Here is a 24,902-nt window from a genome sequence, read left to right as displayed (position 1 = left end):
CTGATGTGTCTTTGTTTTCTGGCAGCATATAAATACAAAATCCATAGGGATGCTCAGCTTGATTTTAGTGGAACTGCACAAAATGTTCAGATGGTTCGTGTCCTCCATAATAATACTTCATCATGCACAATACATCGAATGGTTCTCTAATCATTCGTCGTCACCTTGAGCCACCGGACTATCATATGACAAACTGATGACAAACCCTGCCCGTTCCACAATCTTAGGCATTACATATTTTGAATGGGAAAAGCTTGTCAAAGTTGACATTAGTTTAATATATTGGAATTGGAAAACCTTGTCAATTTTTGCTCATTGATGTTGGCCAGAAGACATGCATTTGATATTTTTTAGTGGGACGCCCTTTGCTGTGAGCAATGTCGATCGTTTTTTCCTATTCCTATCTTCAGTTCAAAAGTAAATATTTACTCTGCTGAGATGCATAGTCACATGAATGTTGACTTATGTAAGATATTTTAAGAGTTTGTTCTGAATATTGTCTATGTAATGCCAGGCCTTGTGTTTGATTGCAAAGTTCAGCTTGGAATGTTGTGGCATGCGGCATCACGAGCTGTTCACTGTGCCTCCTAAGAATAATGCTTCATATTCTTTTGCATGTAGATCTAATGCCAGTGATTTTCTTGTTAGGAAGATCATCCTCTTCTGTTGTTTCCGTGCTTAAGAAGTTCATCGTCTTATGTTTCATTCATAGCCTATACGACAAGTCGGGTAGGTTAGACGTGAAATCATATGATCTTCGAACCAACTCATCATCTTAGGTCGTGATTGGATCATCGTTTTACAACCAAAACCGCTTGTAAAACTGACGCTTGTAAATAAAAGCAGGTGGTCTCAGGCGAAGCGCTTGGTTGGTCGATTTCGACTAGTAAAATATACACCGGTCTCTCAAATTACACGCGTAACCCGCCAGTTTTACTTACAGACCTCGGGCCCTCGGTTTCATTACGCCTGTATTTTATGCATTGTTTCCGATGATGAGTAAATTACACTTGTATCTTAATACAGGTGTGAAATAAACCAGAGCTCCCAAGCGCGGCCTTACCGTTTCATGCCGTCTCAGTCTCTCGAAGGTGCTCATAGGTGTCCGATGATCCTGGCTTCCTGAATGAGCAGCGGGCGCTGTATTAGACCATCCGTAGGGCCCGCGAGGCCCTCTCCGTCGTCCTTCGAGTTGTTGTGCTCGTCGTGGCGCCGAGCATTGTTAACATGGTCAATGAACATGAGGATTCAGGAGATGACTTCATTTTGACTGGTTGACAGTAGGGACCCACTAGGGCCATAGCCGTACGTATGCAAGTGCCTCCTTATTATGTACAACTATATATTTTTTGCTTCCTCCTGGTTTCCTGACATCATGGTCCCACACCATTTTCAACCTATGTAGTCAATATAAACGAGAGAATTGCACAAGGTGCGGCCGATAGCTGGGACCAAGCAGCTCGAGCAGTATTTGTGTTTTTGAGGCGTGAACACTGCAGAGTTTTTCTTGGCGATGTTTTTGTTGTTGTTCAGAGGAGAGCATGGTATTAACTGGGCGGGTTGTGGCCCGTCTAGCCCAGGACAGATATCCAGCCGAGATATTAATTTTTTTCAAGATGAAAATGGCTAGCCCAGCTATACGTTTTTTTGAGGAATACCCAGGCAAGGTCAACTTGTTATTCTCCGCCCCGCTGGGCTACAAATCTTTCCTAGGAGGGATGCATTAGGCTTAACAGGAAAATGGGCTTTAAAAATAATAAATGGGATGTAATTATAAAAACTGGGCAGTAACTATAAAAAATGCACCAAGCATGAAATTAGTTTATAAAATATTATTTATGGATTTTGAAAATCTTAATTTTTAATTGTTGCGCGTGCAATGTTTCGTTAGATTTTTACGTAATACAAATTTATATTTAATCTAACTAGAAATTTCGGGATAAAAATATTTCGGATCCCATCAAAATGTGGGAAATTTTATTGAATTCTGTCTTGAACGGTTGGTTGAAATTATTAATCGTTGTCCTAGCTAGAAAATGGGTTGTACTTTTAACAAACTGTAAATGGGCTGTAGTAAATTCCATTAGAATTCAAAAATGCGTTGTACATTCTTACAAATCACAAATGGGCTATAAGTTCTCTGCCACACACTTGTGGGCCTACTAAGTTGACGCGTCCCCTAAAAAAAGAAGTTGACGCGTATGCAAGGCTTTCTCAACTTATTATAGTCAACACACGGTTCTAGTAGCAGTGGCCGTTGGATGTTCATCCAACGGATGCCGTGCTTCTTCTTCAATCTCGGATATTCTAGCTTCACCCGCCCAAAAAATGATTCCTCCCCCTGACATCTGGGGTGCACCGTTTCGGAAGCTGCCCTGTGGGCCTACTAAATAGACGCGTACCAAGGGCTTTGTCAACTTAGCCAATATGAACGATTCTAACTGCAGTGACCGTACGATGTCCATCCAACGACCGTAGTGCTTCTTCAACCTCTGGTCTTCTTGCTCCAGCCGCCCAAAGCAGCGCCGGTCGTGCCGCCTGCTCCTGCCTCTCATGGCCGGCTATGCTGCCGCAGTGGCCTCACCGCCCCCTACTACTCCCACCACTGGCCAGGCCATCCCTCCACTCACCCACACCCCCTGTTATTCTGCGGCGATGGCAGCCTCACACCGCAGCCGAACCAGTGAACCCTCGTACTCCTCCCCGCGCGGGCTTCCACTGCCGCGTCTTCCCCGGCTTCGCGTCGTCCCCTTCCTAGGCCTCGCCGCTCGCCGTCGTCCACCGCCCTGGTGCTCTCGGCGCGGCGTGGTCAACGTGGTCAAGGAACGACTTCCATCGAAAGAGTACTGTACGTTGAGAGGCTGACAGCTGAGTCCACGGCAGCTGCAAGGAAGTGCCTCCTTATTATGCGGAAAATAATTATTCCTCCACCTGACAGCAGGGACCCACCGGACGGGCCACCGTATTTGGCGAAAAAAACGTTTCCCCCTGACTACTAGGACCCACCGGATGGGCCACCGTATTTCACGAAAAAACGTTCCCCCCGCTGTATGCTCGGACCCACCGGAAGTGCCTCCTTATTACGCACAAAAAAATGAATACTCCCCCTGCTAGTTGGGACCCACCTTGGTGGGAGGCTGACTTGTGGGTCTACTAAGTTGAGGGGGACGGAGTGGTTTGTCAACTTAGTCAGTATGAACGATTCTAGCTCTAGTGACCATACAATGTCCATCCAACGGCCGTAGTGCTTCTTCAACCTCTGGTCTTCTTGCTCGAGCCGCCCAAAGCAGTGCCGGTCGTGCCGCATGCTCCTGCCTCCCGTGGCCGGCTGTGCTGCCGCGGAGGCCTTACCGCCCCCTACTATTCCCACCGCTGGCCAGGCCCTGCGGCGACGGCAGCCTCACACCACAGCCGAACCAGTGAACCCTCGTACTCCTCTCCGCGCGGGCTTCCACTGCCGCATCTTCCCCGGCTCCGCGTCGTCCCCTTCCTAGGCCTTGCCGTCGTCCACCGCCCTGGTGCTCTCGGCGCGGCGTGGTCAACATGGTCATGGAACGACTTCCATCGAAAGAGTACTATACGTGGAGAGGCTGACAGCTGGGTCCACGGCGGCCGTAAGGAAGTGCCTCCTTATTACACGCAAAATAATTATTCCTCCACCTGACAGCAGGGACCCCCCGGATGGGCCACTGTATTTCACGAAAAAAATGTTTCCCCTGACTGCTGGGACCCACCAGCTACATCTTCGCACGCAAGGAAGTGCGTCCGGGCAAAAAAACGATTCACCCCCCTGACTGCTGGGACCCACCAGCTACATCTTCGCAGGCAAGGAAGTGCCTAACAGTCGGGACCCACCTGGTCGAAGCGTACGTAGCGTTGTCATTCTGATCGCGAACGTTTACGTACATACTGGTCGATGTAGAGGCGCGCACGTGTCGTAGTAGAGGCGCGCACGTAGCATGTACACGTACGTACAGCGGCCAGTGTGCAAGAAAGAAAATACGGCCACATACGTCCATACGGGCAGGGTCTCGACTAGTGCATACGTACGGCCAGGGCTCGTGTACATGGCTGGGTCAGAACGGAGAAACAGCGTCGTCGTCGTGTTCATGGGGAGGCAACGGAATGCGTCGTGTTCATCAGGAGGCAACGGAACGCATGGGAGCCAACCGGCTTGGACGGAACAGCTGATGGAAACAAGGCCTAGCGTACCGCAGAACGGAGGAAACGGCCTTGTGTTCGACCGGCCACGTTCTAAACGGGATCCTGTTCATCGGGAGAGGTCTGGCATACCGCAACAGAGGAAACGGACCTCCTACGGTCGAAACGGGGGTCCTGTTGATCGGGAGGGGTGTGGCGCACCGCAAAATGGAGGAAACGGACTTGTGTTGGAGCGCTACGGTCGAAACGGGGGTCCTGTTCATCGGGAGGGTGTGGCGTACCGCAAAACGGGACTCCGCGGGATACTGTCCATCTCCACCGTCGACCCCCTCCAAGCCTCCATGGGCTACTGTTCACCCACCGTCGACCTCCTCCAGCCTCCACCTGCGACTGTTCATCCACGGGCTCCTGTTCATCCAGCCTCCACCGTGCGCTACTCCACCGGCTACTGTTCAACCAGCCCTCTCCACGGGCTCCTGTTAAACCACCCCTCCACGGGCTACTGTTCATCCAGCCCTCCACCATCTATTGTTCATCCAGCCCTCCACGGGGTGGTCCTGTTCATCCTGCCCTCCACGGGGTCTTGTTCATCCTGCCCTCCACGGGGTCCTGTTCATCCAGCCCCAACCGGCTCGATCGATCGGGATCCTGTTCATCCAGAGGCAACACCACGGGGTCCTGTTCATCCACCCCCATCGGGAACTTTTCATCCAAACCCCCAAGCAACGCTCACTGTTCATCCAGAGGCAACATCGATCGGCTTCAGTTAGCAGCAGTAGCGAAGGAATCGCTCGATCGGGTTCAGTTAACAGCCATCGATCGATCGCTCGGGTTCAGTAACGCGTAGCCTGTAGTGCAATCGCTCGGGTTCAGTTAGAGCCCAACGCCTCGCTCGGGTTCAGTTAGAGCCCAATGCCTCGCACCCACGCGCGTGCGTGTATGAAAGAAACGCGCATCGCTCGGCCCCGACCACCCACCCTAACCGGGAACACCCCGATATTTTCCTCACCCTCGCTTCTACCACGGTTTTTTCCGTCATGGACGGCCCAAAGAATGTCATGCAGCTGCGTCTCCGGCCCGCCCAGGACGAAAAGCCCATTTTCTATCATCATTTTTTGTCATAGAAGTAGAACCCCACCACATCTATGATGACACCGGGTTTTGTCACAATTATCGTCATAGAAGTGTCATAAGTATGACAGGAAAAAAATTCGTTCGGCCCAACATGTCACGGATGTGTCTTTTTTTGTAGTGATTGCACGTTTCATATTTCAAAATTTCCAATTAGAATAATAAATTATAGGCAAAAATAAAAAGAGAACAGACAGTCATGGAACTTTACAAATGGTTCTGGCAGTAAAAGCGCTTGTGATGGATAGCCCAATGCCACACAGTTTTCTACATCAAACCGTGTGTGATGTAGTTAATGAAAGCAAACAGTTAACCAAGGCAAAGCGTGTGTGATAGTTACACCTTTCACACATGAGCGTATATATAAAACTGTGTGGGATGTACATCCGAACGGAAACGTTTTCCCTGGATTGACTGTGTGGAATGTACATCAGAACGGAAATGTATTCCTTGGATTGACTGTGTGTGATATACATACGAACAGAAATGTTTTTCTGGGATTCACCGTGTGGGATGTACATACCTACGGAAATGATTTTCTCGGATTACCGTGTGGGATGTACATACCTATGGAAATGATTGGGTTTCGATGCCTCGCCCGATCGCACACGGCCCCAGCCTGGGTCCCAGGAGGGCCTATCCCCGACGATTTCTGGGTCGTGTGGGAAGGACACCTGATACGTCTCCAACATTTCTATAATTTTTTATTGTTCCATGCTATTATATTATCTGTTTTGGATGTTTAATGGGATTTAATATGCTCTTTTATATTATTTTTGGGACTAACCTATTAACCAAAGGCCCAGTGCAAATTGTTGTTTTTTTGCCTATTTCAGTGTTTCGCAGAAAAGGAATATCGAACGGAATCCAAACGGAATGAAACCTTCGCGAGGATCTTTCTTGGAACAAACGCAACCCAGGAGACTTGGAGTGGAAGTCAGAGACGCAACGGGGCGGCCACGAGGCAGGAAAGCGCACCCCCACCCTCGTGGGCCCCTCGTAGCTCCACCGACCTACTTCTTTCTCCTACTTGGGGAGCCACGAAACCACTTTTCCACCACCGCAACCTTCTGTACCCGTGAGATCCCATCTTGGGGCCTTCTCCGGCGCTCCGCCGGAGGGGGATTCGATCACGGAGGGCTTCTACATCAAAACCATAGCCTCTCTAATGATGTGTGAGTAGTTTACCACAGACCTTCGAGTCCATAGTTATTAGCTAGATGGCTTGTTCTCTCTCTTTGGTTCTCAATATAAAGTTCTCCTTGATGTTCTTGGAGATCTATTCGATGTAATACTTTTTGCGGTGTGTTTGTCGAGATCCGTTGAATTGTGGGTTTATGATCCAGATTATCTATGAATAATATTTGATTCTTCTCTGAATTCTTATATGGATGATTTGATATCTTTGCAAGTCTCTTCGAATTATCAGTTTGGTTTGTCCTACTAGATTGATCTTTCTTGCAATGGGAGAAGTGCTTAGCTTTGGGTTCAATCTTGCGGTGTCCTTTCCCAATGACAGTAGGGGCAGCAAGGCACGTATTGTATTGTTGCCATCGAGGATAAAAAGATGGGGTTTATATCATATTGCTTGAGTTTATCCCTCTACATCATGTCATCTTGCTTAATGCGTTACTCTGTTCTTATGAACTTAATACTCTAGATGCATGCTGGATAGCGGTCGATGTGTGGAGTAATAGTAGTAGATGCAGAATCGTTTCGGTCTACTTGACACGGACGTGATGCCTATGTTCATGATCATGCCTAGATATTCTCATAACTATGCGCTTTTCTATCAATTGCTCGCAGTAATTTGTTCACCCACCGTAATATATGCTATCTTGAGAGAAGCCACTAGGGAAACCTATGGCCCCCGGGTCTAGTTTACATCATATTAGTTTCCCGCCAACTTGCTATTTCTGTCGCCGTTTATTTTGCAATCTTTACTTTCCAATCTAGACAACAAAAATACCAAAAACATTTATCTTATTATCTTTATCAGATCTCACTTTTGCAAGTGGCCGTGAAGGGATTGACAACCCCTTTATCGCGTTGGTTGCAAGGTTCTTGATTGTTTGTGCAGGTACTAGGTGATTTGCGTGTAGTCTCCTACTGGATTGATACCTTGGTTCTCAAAAACTGAGGGAAATACTTATGCTACTTTGCTGCATCACCCTTTCCTCTTCAAGGGAAAACCAATGCATGCTCAAGAGGTAGCAAGAAGGATTTCTGGCGCCGTTGCTGGGGAGATCTACGCACAAGTCAAGACATACCAAGTACCCATCACAAACTCTTATCCCTCGCATTACATTATTTGCCATTTGCCTCTCGTTTTCCTCTCCCCCACTTCACCCTTGCCGTTTTATTCGTCATTTTTTCGTCCACTTCTTTTTGCTTGCTTCCTGCGTTCTTGGGTGTTAGTGTGCCTGTTTGCTTCGATGCCTCAGCCAAAAAGCGTTGATCCTCACCTTAGAAGGTTCGAAGAAATTGAAAACAACGTTAGAAGCTTTATGTCTTTGCAATTTGAGCATAATAACTTCTTCAGAAGCGAGCTTAAGGAACAGAAAAGTTTTATGGAGTACATGAACAAAGAGCTTGATGATATGTCTAAGGAATTTTACAGTTTGAAATCTTAGTTTGCTCATCTTGAAAATTTAGTAGGTCAAATTTCGGATAAGCATGCCACCTTAGTTAATAAAATGGCCGACAAACCGGAAGGGCTAGAGGGTAATAATGATGAAGATCTAAAAGTGATTGATATGTCTCCTATTAAATATTTATTTTCCAATATGAATCTTGATAAAGATGGGACTGGAGATGAGTCAACTTTAGTTAAAAGGCGTCCCAATGATTCAGAGTTTTTAGATCTTGATGCAAAAATTTGGTAAAAGTGGGATTGAAGAGGTCAAAACTTTACATAGCAATGAACCCACTATTACGGATTTCAAGGAATTTAATTATGATAATTGCTCTTTGATAGATTGTATTTCCTTGTTGCAATCCGTGTTAAATTCTCCTCATGCTTATGATCAAAATAAAGCTTTTACTAAACATATCGTTGATGCTTTAATGCAATCTTAGGAAGAAAAACTTGAATTAGAAGTTTCTATCCCTAGAAAACTTTATGATGAGTGGGAACCTACTATTAAAATTAATATTAAAGATCATGAATGCTATGCTTTATGTGATTTGGGTGCTAGTGTTTCCACGATTCCAAAAACTTTGTGTGATGTGTTAGGTTTCCGTGAATTTGATGATTGTTATTTAAATTTGCATCTTGCGGATTCAACCATTAAGAAACCTATGGGAAGGATTTATGATGTTCTTACTGTTGCAAATAGGAATTATGTGCCCATAGATTTCATTGTTCTTGATATATATTGCAATCCTACATGTCCTATTATTCTTGGTAGACCTTTCCTTAGAACGATTGGTGCAATTATTGATATGAAAGAAGGAAATATTAGATTCAATTTCCATTAAGGAAAGGCATGGAACACTTTCCTAGGAAGAACATTAAATTGCCTTATGAATCTATTATGAGAGCCACTTATGGATTGCATACCAAAGATGACAATACCTAGATCTATTCTTGTTTTTATGCCTAGCTAGGGGCGTTTAACGATAGCGCTTGTTGGGAGGCAACACAATTTTATTTTTGTTCCTTGCTTTTTTTCCTGTTTAGTAATAAATAATTCATCTAGCCTCTGTTTATATGTGGTTTAATGTTTTAATTAGTGTTTGTGCCAAGTAGAACCTTTGGGAAGACTTTGGTGAAGTCTTTGTGATCTTGCTGTAAAAAACAGAAACTTTAGCGCTCACGATATTAGCTGCCAGTGTTTACTGGGGAGTGATTTTAGGTTGATTTATTTTGCAGATGATTAATATATAAATTCCTCACGTCCACAAATTTATTTCATAATTTTTGGAGTTCCATAAGTATACGTTTGATACAGATTACTACAGACTGTTCTGTTTTTGACAGATTCTGTTTTTCATGTGTTGTTTGCTTATTTTGATGAATCTATGGCTAGTATCGGGGGGTATGAACCATAGAGAAGTTGGAATACAGTAGGTTTAACACCAATATAAATAAAGAATGAGTTCATTACAGTACCTTAAAGTGGTGGTTTGTTTTATTACACTAACGGAGCTCATGAGATTTTCTGTTTAAATTTTGTGTTGTGAAGTTTTCAAGTTTTTGGGTAAAGATTTGATGGATTTCGGAATAAGGAGTAGCAAGAGCCTAAGCTTGGGGATGCCCAAGGCACCCCAAGGTAAAATTCAAGGACAACCAAAAGCCTAAGCTTGGGGATGCCCCGGAAGGCATCCCCTCTTTCTTCTTCGTCTATCGGTAACTTTACTTGAGGCTATATTTTTATTCACCACATGATATGTGTTTTGCTTGGAGCGTCTTGTATGATTTGAGTCTTTGCTTTTTAATTTACCACAATCATCCTTGCTGTACACACCTTTTTGGAGACACACACATGAATCGGAATTTATTAGAATACTCTATGTGCTTCACTTATATCTTTTGAGCTAGATAATTTTTGCTCTAGTGCTTCACTTATATCTTTTAGAGCACGGTGGTGGTTTTATTTTATAGAAATTATTGATCTCTCATGCTTCACTTATATTATTTTGAGAGTCTTTTATAACATCATGGTAATTTTCTTTGGCTATAAAATTAGTCCTAATATGATAGGCATCCAAGATGGGTATAATAAAAACTTCCATATAGAGTGCATTGAATACTATGAGAAGTTTGGTACTTGATGATTGTTTTGAGATATGAAGATGGTAATATTAGAGTCTTGCTAGTTGAGTAATTGTGAATTTGAGAAATAATTGTGTTGAAGTTTGCAAGTCTCGTAGCATGCACGTATGGTAACCGTTGTGTAACAAATTTGAAGCATGAGGTGTTTCTTTGATTGTCCTCCTTATAAGTGGCGGTCGGCGACGAGCGATGGTCTTTTCCTACCAATCTATCCCCCTAGGAGCATGCGCATAGTGCTTGGTTTTGATGACTTGTAGATTTTTGCAATAAGTATGTGAGTTCATTATGACTAATGTTGAATCCATGGATATCCGCACTCTCACCCTTCCATCATTGCTAGCCTCTTCGGCACCGTGCATTGCCCTTTTTCACCTCGAGAGTTGGTGCAAAGTTCCCCGGTGCATCCAAAACCCGTGATACGATACGCTCTATCACACATAAGCCTCCTTATATCTTCCTCAAAACAGCCACCATACCTACCTATTATGGCATTTCCATAGCCATTCCGAGATATATTGCCATGCAACTTTCCACCGTTCCGTTTATTATGACACGCTTCATCATTGTCATTTTTCCTTCCATCATCATGTAGTTGACATCGTATTTGTGGCAAGGCCACCATGCATAATTTTTCATACATGTCACTCTCGATTCATTGCCTATCCCGGTACACCGCCGGAGGCAATCATATAGAGTCATATTTTGTTCTAGTATCGAGTTGTAATCCTTGAGTTGTAAATAAATAGAAGTGTGATGATCATCATTATAAGAGCATTGTCCCGTGTGAGGAAATAAAAAAAGATAAAGTACAAATAAAAAAAGGGAAAGGCCAAATAAAAAAATGAGAAAGGCCAAATAAAAAAAGCCCAAAAAATGAGAGAAAATGAGAGAAGGGACAATGCTACTATCCTTTTTCCACACTTGTGCTTCAAAGTAGCACCATGATCTTTATGATAGAGAGTCTCTTATTTTGTCACTTTCATATACTAGTGGGAATTTTTCATTATAGAACTTGGCTTGTATATTCCAATAATGGGCTTCCTCAAATGCCCTAGGTCTTCGTGAGCAAGCAAGTTGGATGCACACCCACTTAGTTTCTTTTGTTGAGCTTTCATACATTTATAGCTCTGGTGCATCCGTTGCATGGCAATCCCTACTCCTCACAATGACATCAATTGATGGGCGTCTCCATAGTCCGTTGATTAGCCGCGTCGATGTGAGACTTTCTTCCTTTTTGTCTTCTCCACACAACCTCCATCATCATATTCTATTCCACCCATAGTGCTATGTCCATGGCTCGCGCTCATATATTGCGTGAAAGTTGAAAAAGTTTGAGAATACTAAAGTATGAAACAATTGCTTGGCTTGTCATCGGGGTTGTGCATGATGAGAGCATTTTTGTGTGACGAAAATGAAGCATGGCCAAACTATATGATTTTGTAGGGATGAGCTTTCTTTGGCTATGTTATTTTGATAAGACATAATTGCTTAGTTAGTATGCTTGAAGTATTATTATTTTTATGTCAATATTAAACTTTTGTCTTGAATCTTTCGGATCTGAACATTCATGCCACAATAAAGAAAATTACATTGAAATTATGTTAAGTAGCATTCCACATCAAAAATTCTGTTTTTATCATTTACCTACTCGAGGACGAGCAGGAATTAAGCTTGGGGATGCTTGATATGTCTCCAACGTATCTATAATTTTTGATTGTTCCATGCTTTTATATTATCTGTTTTGGATGTTTAATGGGCTTTAATATGCTCTTTTATATTATTTTTGGGACTAACCTATTAACCGAAGGCCCAGTGAAAATTGTTGTTTTTCCCTATTTCAGTGTTTCGCAAAAAAGGAATATCAAACGGAATCCAAACGGAACGAAACCTTCGCGAGGATATTTCTTGGAACAAACGTGACCCAGGAGACTTGGAGTGGAAGTAGAGACGCAACGAGGCGGCTACAAGGCAGGAGGGCGCGCCCCCACCCTCGTGGGCCCCTCGTAGCTCCACCAACCTACTTCTTTCGCCTATATATACTCTTATACCCTAAAAACATCTAGGGGAGCCACGAAACCACTTTTCAACCACCGCAACCTTCTGTACCCATGATATCCCATCTTGGGGCCTTTTCCGACACTCCGCCGGAGGGGGATTCGATCACGGAGGGTTCTACATCAACACCATAGCCTCTCCGATGATGTGTGAGTAGTTTACCACAGACCTTCGGGTCCATAGTTGTTAGCTAGATGGCTTCTTCTCTCTCTTTGGTTCTCAATACAAAGTTCTCCTTGATGTTCTTGGTGATCTATTTGATGTTATACTTTTTGCGGTGTGTTTGTCGAGATCCGATGAATTGTGGGTTTATGATCAAGATTATCTATGAACAATATTTGATTATTCTCTAAATTTTTATATGCATGATTTGATATCTTTGCAAGTCTCTTCGAATTATCAGTTTGGTTTGGCCTACTAGATTGATCTTTCTTGCAATGGGAGAAGTGCTTAGCTTTGGGTTCAATCTTGCGGTGTCCTTTCCAAGTGACAGTAGGGGCAGCAAGGCACGTATTGTATTGTTGCCATCAAGGATAAAAAGATGGGGTTTATATCATATTGCTTGAGTTTATCCCTCTACATCATGTCATCTTGCTTAATACGTTGCTCTGTTCTTATGAACTTAATACTCTGGATGCATGCTGGATAGTGGTCGATGTTGTCGGCGTTCTGGGAACGGGGGTCCCCAGACTTGCCTGCCTACAGCCCACGACGTGGCTTCACCAGCGGCCCTGTACGGCCCATCTTCACCAGCAAACACTCAAGACCCTTGCGAGGGTCCAAGCCTCGCGAGGCGGACGACGCAAGACCTCCTCGGGGGCGGCCTCACCAGGCTGGCTCACGAGGGGCGGAGAGATCAAGGCATGGGGCACCTCGCGAGGTTCCCGTGACGTAAGCCATGATGACCATGACCAGGCGGGCGCCAGCGTGCGCAGTGTCCTCGTTTCCTCTTTGGTGCTAAAGAGGCAAGCGCAGGCGAGGAGTCCCGAGGCATCAGGCAAAGGTTTCCATATTGGTGCAACGAGACCGAGACCAGCAGGACGACAGGGCGAAGGTCATCGTGGAGCCCAAGACGGCGTCACCACCAGAGCCTTTGGCAGGCAAAGACCACCTTTAGTCAGGATAACTTGTACTAGTTGTCTCCCTTTAAATTTGGCCGTTGTGGGATTCCTTCCCGCTCAATATTTGGGAAGAGGACCAGGGCCTCTATAAATAGGACTAGCCACCACCATAGACAGGGGACAGATCAAGATCAGCTGGAGAGACACCACACCAGCTCACCAAGCACAAGAGCACCTCTCCTCAGGAGGTTGTTCTTCCCTTGTAACTGTTCATCCTCAGCCCAAGAGGCAATCCACCACACCACACTAGAGTAGGGTATTACACCACATTGGTGGCCCGAACCAGTATAAATCTTGTGTCCCTTTGTTCTCTGGGTTCGTCGCGCTAGGCATGGCGATCGTGGCGGGAGCGAGCTAGGGGGAGAGATCTTCGTGCGCACCCCAGTGTTCGAAACTCAAGGGTTTTGCCGGAACCCGAAATCCAACAGATGTGTGGAGTAATAGTAGTAGATGCAGAATCGTTTTTGGTCTACTTGACACGGACGTGATGCCTATGTTCATGATCATGCCTAGATATTCTCATAACTATGAGCTTTTCTATCAATTGCTCGGCAGTAATTTGTTCACCCATCGTAATATATGTTATCTTGAGAGAAGCCACTAGTGAAACCTATGGCCCCCGGGTCTATTTTACATCATATTAGTTTCCCGTCAACTAGCTATTTCTGTCGTCGTTTATTTTCCAATCTTTACTTTCCAATCTATACAACAAAAATACCAAAAATATTTATCTTATTATCTTTATCATATCTCACTTTTGCAAGTGGCCGTGAAGGGATTGACAACCCCTTTATCGTGTTGTTTGCAAGGTTTTTGATTGTTTGTGCAGGTACTAGGCGATTTGCGTGTAGTCTCCTACTGGATTGATACCTTGGTTCTCAATAACTGAGGGAAATACTTACGCTATTTGCTGCATCACCCTTTCCTCTTCAAGGGAAAACCAACGCATGCTCAAGAGGTAGCAACACCCTATCGCACACACTCACTTGGCGACGGTTCCTAATGCCGTCGCGGAAAGGGGTTAAAAACTGTTTGTTTAGGACCAACGCGTACCAATGCATGGCAGTGGATGGAGAATGGGGAAGAAGGGAAGACGCGAGAGGATGATTCTCCTCCTCCCCCTGGTCCCATTTTTATAGCCAAGCAAAGAAGGATGAAGACTGGCTCTACACCTCAGAAGATCCCTCTCAAGTCCGGCTCATTAAAGGCATTGGTAACGAGCAAGGTCATCGACCGCTCTCCCCGCACCAATCAAAGGCGCGTGGGTATCGGCCATGGTGCTTTCCCATACCCTGCACGTCCGCCACCTACCCCGCACCATGCATGCAGCATACGTGGCAAAAAAGACGGGCGTGGTGGGAAACGTGGAACGGCGGTTCCAAGACTGGGAAAGGCGCAGAGGGTATATGAACAACGCCCCTACGGTTTCCTCTTTTTTATGGGGGAGGCGTGGGCCGCCTCTTTACTATTTATTGATACGTCTCCAACGTATCTATAATTTTTTATTGTTCCATGCTATTATATATTCTGTTTTGGATGTTTAATGGGCTTATTTATGCACTTTTATATTATTTTTGGGACTAACCTATTAACTTGAGGCCCAGCCCAAATTGTTGTTTTTTTGTGCCTATTTCAGTGTTTTGCAGAAAAAGAATATCAAACGTAGTCCAAACGGAATGAAACCTTCGGGAACGTGATTTTCGGAACAAACGTGATCCAGAGGACTTGGAGTGGATGTCAAGCAACAGACGAGGAAGCCACGAGGTAGGGGCGCGCCTACCCCCCTAGGCGCGCCCTCCACCCTCGTGGGCCCCTCGTTGCTCCACCGACGTACTTCTTCCTCCTATATATACCCATATACCCTGGAAACATCATATACGGAGCCAAAACCCTATTTCCACCGCCGCAACCTTCTATACCCATGAGATCCCATCTTGGGGCCTTTTCCGGCGTTCCGCTGGAGGGGGCATTGATCACGGAGGGCTTCTACATCAACACCATAGCCTCTCCGATGATGTGTGAGTAGTTTACCTCAGACCTTCGGGTCCATAGTTATTAGCTAGATGGCTTCTTCTCTCTCTTTGGATCTCAATACAAAGTTCTCCTCGATCTTCTTGGATATCTACTCGATGTAATCTTCTTTTGCGGTGTGTTTGTCGAGATCCGATGAATTGTGGGTTTATGATCAAGTTTATCTATGAACAATATTTGAATCTCCTCTGAATTCTTTTATGTATGATTGGTTATCTTTGCAAGACTCTTCGAATTATCAGTTTGGTTTGGCCTACTAGATTGATCGTTCTTGCAATGGGAGAAGTGCTTAGCTTTGGGTTCAATCTTGCGGTGTCCTTTCCAAGTGACAGTAGGGGCAGCAAGGCACGTATTGTATTGTTGCCATCGAGGATAAAAAGATGGGGTTTATATCATATTGCATGAGTTTATCCCTCTACATCATGTCATCTTGCTTAAAGCATTACTCGTATCTTATGAACTTAATACTCTAGATGCATGCTGGATAGTGGTCGATGTGTGGAGTAATAGTAGTAGATGCAGAATCGTTTCGGTCTACTTGTCACGGACGTGATGCCTATATACATGATCATGCCTAGATATTCTCATAACTATGCTCAATTCTATCAATTGCTCGACAGTAGTTCGTTTACCCACCATAATACTTATGATATCTTGAGAGAAGCCACTAGTGAAACCTATGCCCCCCTGGTCTATTTTCCATCATATTAATCTTCCAACACTTTTATTGCCGTTTATTTTACTTTGCATCTTTATTTCTCTTTGTCATAAAAATACCAAAAATATTATCTTATCATATCTATCAGATCTCACTCTCGTAAGTGACCGTGAAGGGATTGACAACCCCTTTATCGCGTTGGTTGCGAGGTTCTTATTTGTTTGTGTAGGTGCGTGGGACTCGAGCGTGGTCTCCTACTGGATTGATACCTTGGTTCTCAAAAACTGAGGGAAATACTTACGCTACTTTACTGCATCACCCTTTCCTCTTCAAGGGAAAACCGACGCAGTGCTCAAGAGGTAGCAAGAAGGATTTCTGGCGCCGTTGCCGGGGAGTCTACGCACAAGTCAAGACATACCAAGTACCATCACAAACTCTTATCCCTCGCATTACATTATTTGCCATTTGCCTCTCGTTTTCCTCTCCCCCACTTCACCCTTGCCGTTTTATTCGCCCTCTTTTCCGTTCGCCTCTTTTTCGCTTCCTTCTTGTTTGCTCGTGTGTTGGATTGCTTGCTTGTCACGATGGCTCAAGACAATACTAAATTGTGTGACTTTGCCAATACCAACAACAATGGTTTTCTTAGCACTCCGATTGCTCCTCTTACCGATGTTGAATCTTGTGAAATTAATGCTGCTTTGCTAAATCTTGTCATGAAAGATCAATTCGCCGGCCTTCCTAGTGAAGATGCCGCTGCCCATCTAAATAGCTTCGTTGATTTGTGTGATCTGCAAAAGAAGAAAGATGTGGACAATGATATTGTTAAATTGAAACTATTTCCGTTTTCGCTTAGAGATCGTGGTAAAACTTGGTTTTCGTCTTTGCCTAAAAACAGTATTGATTCTTGGAATAAGTGCAAAGATGCTTTTATCTCTAAGTATTTTCCTCCCGCTAAGATCATCTCTCTTAGAAACGATATTATGAATTTTAAGCAACTTGATCATGAACATGTTGCACAAGCTTGGGAGAGGATGAAATTAATGATACGTAATTACCCTACACATGGTTTGAATATTTGGATGATTATACAAAAAATTTATGCCGGATTGAATTTTGCTTCTAGAAATCTTTTAGATTCGGCCGCGTGAGGCACTTTTATGGAAATCACTTTAGGAGAAGCTACTAAACTCCTAGATAATATTATGTTTAATTATTCTCAATGGCACACCGAAAGATCTACTAATAAAAAAGTGCATGCGATAGAAGAAATTAATGTTTTGAGTGGAAAGATGGATGAACTTATGAAATTATTTGCTACTAAAAGTGTTTCTTCTTATCCTAATGATATGCCTTTGTCTACTTTGATTGAGAATAATAATGAATCTATGGATGTGAATTTTGTTGGTAGGAATATTTTGGCAACAACGCGTATAGAGGAAACTTTAATCCTAGGCTGTTCCCTAGTAATTCCTCTAATAATTATGGTAATTCCTACAACAAATCTTATGGAAATTTTAATAAGATGCCGTCTGAATTTGAGACTAGTGTTAAAGAATTTATGATTTCTCAAAAGAATTTCAATGCTTTGCTTGAAGAAAAATTGCTTAAAGTTGATGAATTGGCTAGGAACGTGGACAGAATTTCTCTTGATGTTGATTCTTTGAAACTTAGATCTGTCCCACCTAAGCATGATATCAATGAGTCTCTTAAAGCTATGAGAATTTCCATTGATGAGTGCAAAGAAAGAACCGCTAGGATGCGTGGTAAGAAAGATTGCTTTGTAAAAGTGTGTTCTTCTAATTTTTATGAGAATAAAGATGAAGATCTAAAAGTTATTGATTTGTCCCCTATTAAACTTTGTTTTTCAATATGAATCTTGATAATGATGGTACTGGAGATGAGTCAACTTTAGTTAGAAGGCGTCCCAAAAATTTGGAGTTTTTAGATCTTGATACAAAAATTGGTAAAAGTGGATTGAAGAGGTCAAAACTTTAGATATCAATGAATCCACTATCTTGGATTTCAAGGAATTTAATTATGATAATTGCTCTTTGATAGATTGTATTTCCTTGTTGCAATCCGTGCTAAATTCTCCTCATGCTTATAGTCAAAATAAAGCTTTTACCAAACATATCGTTGATGCTTTAATGCAATCTTATGAAGAAAAACTTGAGTTGGAAGTTTCTATCCCTAGAAAACTTTATGATGAGTGGGAACATACTATTAAAATTAAAATTAAAGATCATGAATGCTATGCTTTGTGTGATTTGGGTGCTAGTGTTTCCACGATTCCGAAAACTTTATGTGATTTGTTAGGTTTCCGTGAATTTGATGGTTGCTCTTTAAACTTACACCTTGCGGATTCCACCATTAAGAAACCTATGGGAAGAATTAATGATGTTCTTATTGTTGCAAATAGGAACTATGTGCCCGTACATTTATTGTTCGTGATATAGATTGCAATCCTTCATGTCCTATTATTCTTTGTAGACCTTTCCTTAGAACGGTTGGTGCAATTATTGATATGAAGGAAGGGAATATTAGATTCCAATTTCTGTTAAGTAAAGGCATGGAACACTTCCCAAGAAATAATATTAAATTACCTTATGAATCTATTATGAGAGCCACTTATGGATTGCCTACCAAAGATGGCAATACCTAGATCTTTCCTTGTGTTTATGCCTAGCTAAGGGCGTTAAACGATAGCGCTTGTTGGGAGGCAACCCAATTTTATTTTAGTTTTTTGCTTTTTGCTTTTGTTTAGGAATAAATATTTGATCTAGGCTCTGATTATATTTGTGTTTATGTTTTAATTAGTTTTTGTGCCAAGTTAAACCTATAGGATCTTCTTGGATGATAGTTATTTGATCTTGCTGAAAATTCCGGAAACTTTCTGTTCACGAAAACAATTCTTAAAAATCACCAGAACATGATAAAATACTGATTCCAATTGAAGTAGATCAATAAAAAAATTATATAGGTCTTCCTATTTTGGTAGATTTTTCTAAGTTCCATAAGTTTGCGTTAGTTACAGATTACTACAGACTGTTCTGTTTTTGACAGATTCTGTTTTTCGTGTGTTGCCTGCTTATTTTGATGAATCTATGGCTAGTAAAATAGTTTATAAACCATAGAGAAGTTGGAATACATTAGTTTTAACACAAATATAAATAAAGAATGAGTTCAATACAGTACCTTGAAGTGGTGTTTTGTTTTCTTTCGCTAACGGAGCTCACGAGATTTTCTGTTGAGTTTTGTGTTGTGAAGTTTTCAAGTTTTGGGTAAAGATTTGATGGATTATGGAACAATGAGTGGCAAGAGCCTAAGCTTGGGGATGCCCATGGCACCCCAAGGTAATCTAAGGACACAAAAAAGCCAAAGCTTGGGGTTGCCCCGGAAGGCATCCCCTCTTTCGTCTTCGTCCATCGGTAACTTTACTTGGAGCTATATTTTTATTCACCACATGATATGTATTTTGCTTGGAGTGTCTTGTATGATTTGAGTCTTTGCTTTTTACTTTACCACAATCATCCTTTCTATACACACCTTTTGAGAGACACACACATGATTCGGAATTTATTAGAATACTCTATGTGCTTCACTTATATCTTTTGAGCTATATAGTTTTTGCTCTAGTGCTTCACTTATATCTTTTAGAGCACGGTGGTGGATTTGTTTTATAGAAATTATTGTTCTCTCATGCGTCACTTATATTATTTTGAGAGTCCTACAAAACAGCATGGTAATTTGCTTTAATTGTGAAATTAGTCCTATTATGCTAGGTATTCAAGATTAGTAAAAACTTTCTTATGAGTGTGTGGAATACTAAGAGAAGTTTGATGCTTGATGATTGTTTTGAGATATGGAGGTAGTGATATTAAAGTTGTGTTAGTTGAGTAGTTGTGAATTTGAGAAATACTTGTGTTGAAGTTTGCAAATCCCGTAGCATGCACGTATGGTAAACGTTGTGTAACAAATTTGAAACATGAGGTGTTCTTTGATTGTCCTCCTTATGAGTGGCGGTCGGGGACGAGCGATGGTCTTTTCCTACCAATCTATCCCCCTAGGAGCATGCGCGTAGTGCTTGGTTTTTGATGACTTGTAGATTTTTGCAATAAGTATGTGAGTTCTTTATGACTAATGTTGAGTCCATGGATTATACGCACTCTTACCCTTCCATCATTGCTAGCCTCTTCGGTACCGTGCATTGCCCTTTCTCACCTTGAGAGTTGGTGCAAACTTCGCCGGTGCATCCAAACCCCGTGATACGATACGCTCTATCACACATAAGCCTCCTTATATCTTCCTCAAAACAGCCACCATACCTACCTATTATGGCATTTCCATAGCCATTCCAAGATATATTGCCATGCAACTTTCCACCGTTCCGTTTATCATGACACGTTTCATCATTGTCATATTGCCTTGCATGATCATGTAGTTGACATCATATTTGTGGCAAAGCCACCACGCATATTATTTCATACATGTCACTCTTGATTCATTGCCCTTCCCGGTACACCGCCGGAGGCATTCATATAGAGTCATACTTTGTTCTAGTATCGAGTTGTAATCATTGAGTTGTAAATAAATAGAAGTGTGATGATCATCATTCATAGAGCATTGTCCCAAAAAAAGAAAGGCCAAAAGAAAAAAAAGGCCCAAAAAAAGGGGGAAAGAAAATAAAAAGGGGCAATGCTACTATCTTTTTTCCATACTTGTGCTTCAAAGTAGCACCATGATCCTTATGATAGATAGTCTCTTGTTTTGTCACTTTCATATACTAGTGGGAATTTTTCATTATAGAACTTGGCTTGTATATTCCAACAATGGGCTTCCTCAAATGCCCTAGGTCTTCGTGAGCAAGCAAGTTGGATGCACACCCACTTAGTTTCTTTTGTTGAGCTTTCATACATTTATAGTTCTAGTGCATCCGTTGCATGGAAATCCCTACTCCTCACATTAACATCAATTGATGGGCATCTCCATAGCCCGTTGATTAGCCGCATTGATGTGAGACTTTCTCCTTTTTTGTCTTCTCCACATAAACCCCATCATTATATTCTATTCCACTCATAGTGTTATATCCATGGCTCACGCTCATGTATTGCGTGAAAGTTGAAAAAAGTTTGAGATTACTAAAGTATGAAACAATTGCTTGGCTTGTCATCGGGGTTGTGCATGATGAGAGCATTCTTGTGTGACAAAAATGGAGCATGACCAAACTATATGATTTTGTAGGGATGAACTTTCTTGGGCCATGTTATTTTGAGAAGACATAATTGCTTAGTTAGTATGCTTGAAGTATTATTACTTTTATGTCAATATTAAACTTTTATCTTGAATCTTTCGGATCTAAATATTCACACCACAATTAAGAGGGTTACATTGAAAATTATGCTAAGTAGCATTCCACATCGAAAATTCTGTTTTTATCATTTACCTACTCGAGGACGTGCAGGAATTAAGCTTGGGGATGCTTGATACGTCTCCAACGTATCTATAATTTTTTATTGTTCCATGCTATTATATATTCTGTTTTGAATGTTTAATGGGCTTATTTATGCACTTTTATATTATTTTTGGGACTAACCTATTAACCGGAGGCCCAACCCAAATTGCTATTTTTTGCCTATTAAAGTGTTTCGCAGAAAAAGAATATCAAACGGAGTCCAAACGGAATGAAACCTTTAGGAACGTGATTTTCGGAACAAACATGATCCAGAGGACTTGGAGTGGACGTCAAGCAACAGACGAGGAAGACACAAGGTAGGGGGCGCGCCTACCCCCTGGGCGCGCCCTCCACCCTCGTGGGCCCCTCGTTGCTCCACCGACGTACTTCTTCCTCCTATATATACCCATATACCTTGGAAACATCATATACAGAGCCAAAACCCTATTTCCACCGCCGCAACCTTCTCTACCCATGAGATCCCATCTTGGGGCCTTTTCCGGCGCTCCGCCGGAGGGGGCATTGATCATGGAGGGCTTCTACATCAACACCATAGCCTCTTCGATGATGTGTGAGTAGTTTACCTCGGACCTTCGGGTCCATAGTTATTAGCTAGATGGCTTCTTCTCTCTCTTTGGATCTCAATACAAAGTTCTCCTCGATCTTCTTGGAGATCTATTCGATGTAATCTTCTTTTGCGGTGTGTTTGTCGAGATCCGATGAATTGTGGGCTTATGATCAAGTTTATCTATGAACAATATTTGAATCTCCTCTGAATTCTTTTATGTATGATTGGTTATCTTTGCAAGTCTCTTCAAATTATCAGTTTGGTTTGGCCTACTAGATTGATCTTTCTTGCAATGGGAGAAGTGCTTAGCTTTGGGTTCAATCTTGCGGTGTCCTTTCCAAGTGACAGCAGGGGCAGCAAGGCATGTATTGTATTGTTACCATCGAGGATAAAAGATGGGGTTTATATCATATTGCATGAGTTTATCCCTCTACATCATGTCATCTTGCTTAAAGCATTACTCTGTTCTTATGAACTTAATACTCTAGATGCATGCTGGATAGCGGTCGATGTGTGGACTAATAGTAGTAGATGCAGAATCGTTTCGGTCTACTTGTCACGGACGTGATGCCTGTATACATGATCATGCCTAGATATTCTCATAACTATGCTCAATTCAATCAATTGCTCGACAGTAATTCGTTTACCCACCGTAATATTTATGTTATCTTGAGAGAAGCTACTAGTGAAACCTATGGCCCCGGGTCTATTTTCCATCATATTAATCTTCCAACACTTAGCTATTTCTATTGCCGTTTATTTTACTTTGCATCTTTATTTCTCTTTATCATAAAAATACAAAAAATATTATCTTATCATATCTATCAGATCTCACTCTCGTAAGTGACCGTGAAGGGATTGACAACCCCTTTATCGCGTTGATTGCGAGGTTCTTATTTGTTTGTGTGGGTGCGTGGGACTCGAGCGTGGTCTCCTACTGGATTGATACCTTGATTCTCAAAAACTGAGGGAAATACTTACGCTACTTTACTGCATCACCCGTTCCTCTTCAAGGGAAAACCAACGCAGTGCTCAAGAGGTGGCATTTACCGTGGAATGACGCAAGCGTGTTGTGGCCACCCCACGCACGACCCCCAAGTCACGCACTCAATGCGGGTCATGGGGAAGCGCAATTGGCGAGGGAGTTACCACGGTTAAAACTCTTCCACGGATGCCCGCGCACTGTTCTGGGCCTGGCCGAACAACGCCTTGCGCCTATGTGTGGCCCAGGCCCCGGGGCTCCTGTCGGTGTACAAAAGTAGGGGCCTTTCTATACCCCTTTACTTGTGCACGGGCAGTCGTAGCCATGCCTGCGGCCATGCTTAGCAGGGCAGAGGAAGGGAAGGTACAAGGCTGCCGAGGCAGCACTCAAGCCAGAAGCATGAAGAGCAAAGGGGCAAGGTGGATTCCCCCAGCAAGACCCTTGCCGGGGCGATTTGCCCAACACCAGCAAGGCCGCCACCCTTGAGCCTGAGAGTCCTGACACCATCGACAAACATCAAGACCAAGGCTTAGGGGCGCCTGTGTGGTGGCATGCAGATCTTTGTGAAGACCAAAGGCCTGCAAATCTAGATTGGAACCAGAAGACGGAGGCCCCCGGCGAGATCCTTGCCGGGGACAGACGAAAGCCCCCGGCAAGATCCTTGCTGGGACGGCCACGAGACCCCCGGCAAGATCCTTGCCGGGGACGCCCACCAGACCCCGGCAAGACCCTTGCCGGGGACATCCGCGGGGCCACAACCAGGCCCGCACCTGCCAAGGGTTCGCTGTCCGACGGCCGTTCCGACGCGGCAACCAGCCTGCCAAACTAGGCACGCACCTACGTGGCAGCAAGCAACTTCTAAGCCAACCAGGCAAGCACCTGCGTGGTCGCATGCAGATCTTCGTGAAGGCCCTGCCACTGCACCAGCGCAGCAGCCAGCCAGCCAGCATGGCGCTGCATGCCTCGTCAGCTTGGACGCACGTCGAAGCAAGGCGAGGCGGCGACGGACGGGACGAGCTTCGGTACCATCCTCGATAAAGCAAGAGGACACGTAGGTGGCGCATTAAATGTGTTTGTCCCACGAAGGGATAGACTTGTACACTTTACATACTTTCCACGTCCTGTGTGCCACTGTGGCAACCCCTTTTGACATATAAAAGGAGGCCCGAGGCGTACTGGAGAAGGATTCGGACTTTTTGGACTAGGCATGCATTGCAGCTAGTTCAAGAACTCAAGAACACCAAATACACACAAAAGCAGGACTAGGGTATTACGCATCATTTGCGGTCCAAACCTGGGTAAACATTCCCCCGCATTGATCTTTTAGACCCGCTCTTTGCACAGCCCTGCGCCCCGCCAACCGTAGTAGGGATTCCCTGTGATCCCATAGGTGTCGTTCCTGAGCCCCGACACTATCTTTGTTACTGATAAGGATTATGAATTCTCTGTCGATCCTGAGTTAATTACTTTGGTTGAATCTAATCCTTTCCATGGTTATGAATCTGAAACTGTTGTGGCACATCTTACTAAACTGAATGATATAGCCACCCTATTTGCTCATGAGGAAAAATTTGCTATTATTGTATTCTTAAGTTGTTTCCTTTCTCATTAAAGGGTGATGCTAAGTTATGGTTTAATTCTCTTGCTCCTTGTTATGTGCGTAGTCCCCAGGATATGGTATATTATTTCTCTGAAAAATATTTTCCTACTCATAAGAAACAAGCTACCTTACAAGAAATATTTAACTTTGTGCAAATTGAAGAAGAGAGTCTCCCACAAGCTTGGGGGAGGCTTCCCCAGTTACTTAATGCTTTGCCTGATCATCCTCTCAAGAAAAATGAAATACTTGATATTTTTTATAATAGACTAACCGATGCTTCTAGGGACCACCTAGATAGGTGTGCTAGTTGTGTTTTCAGGGAATGAACTGTTGAACAAGCTGAAAGTCCTATTGAATAATATATTG

This window comes from Aegilops tauschii, chromosome 2 (assembly GCF_002575655.3).
Source record: "Aegilops tauschii subsp. strangulata cultivar AL8/78 chromosome 2, Aet v6.0, whole genome shotgun sequence".
Classification (NCBI taxonomy): Eukaryota; Viridiplantae; Streptophyta; class Magnoliopsida; order Poales; family Poaceae; genus Aegilops; species Aegilops tauschii.
Note: the sequence above shows the minus strand (reverse complement) of the source record.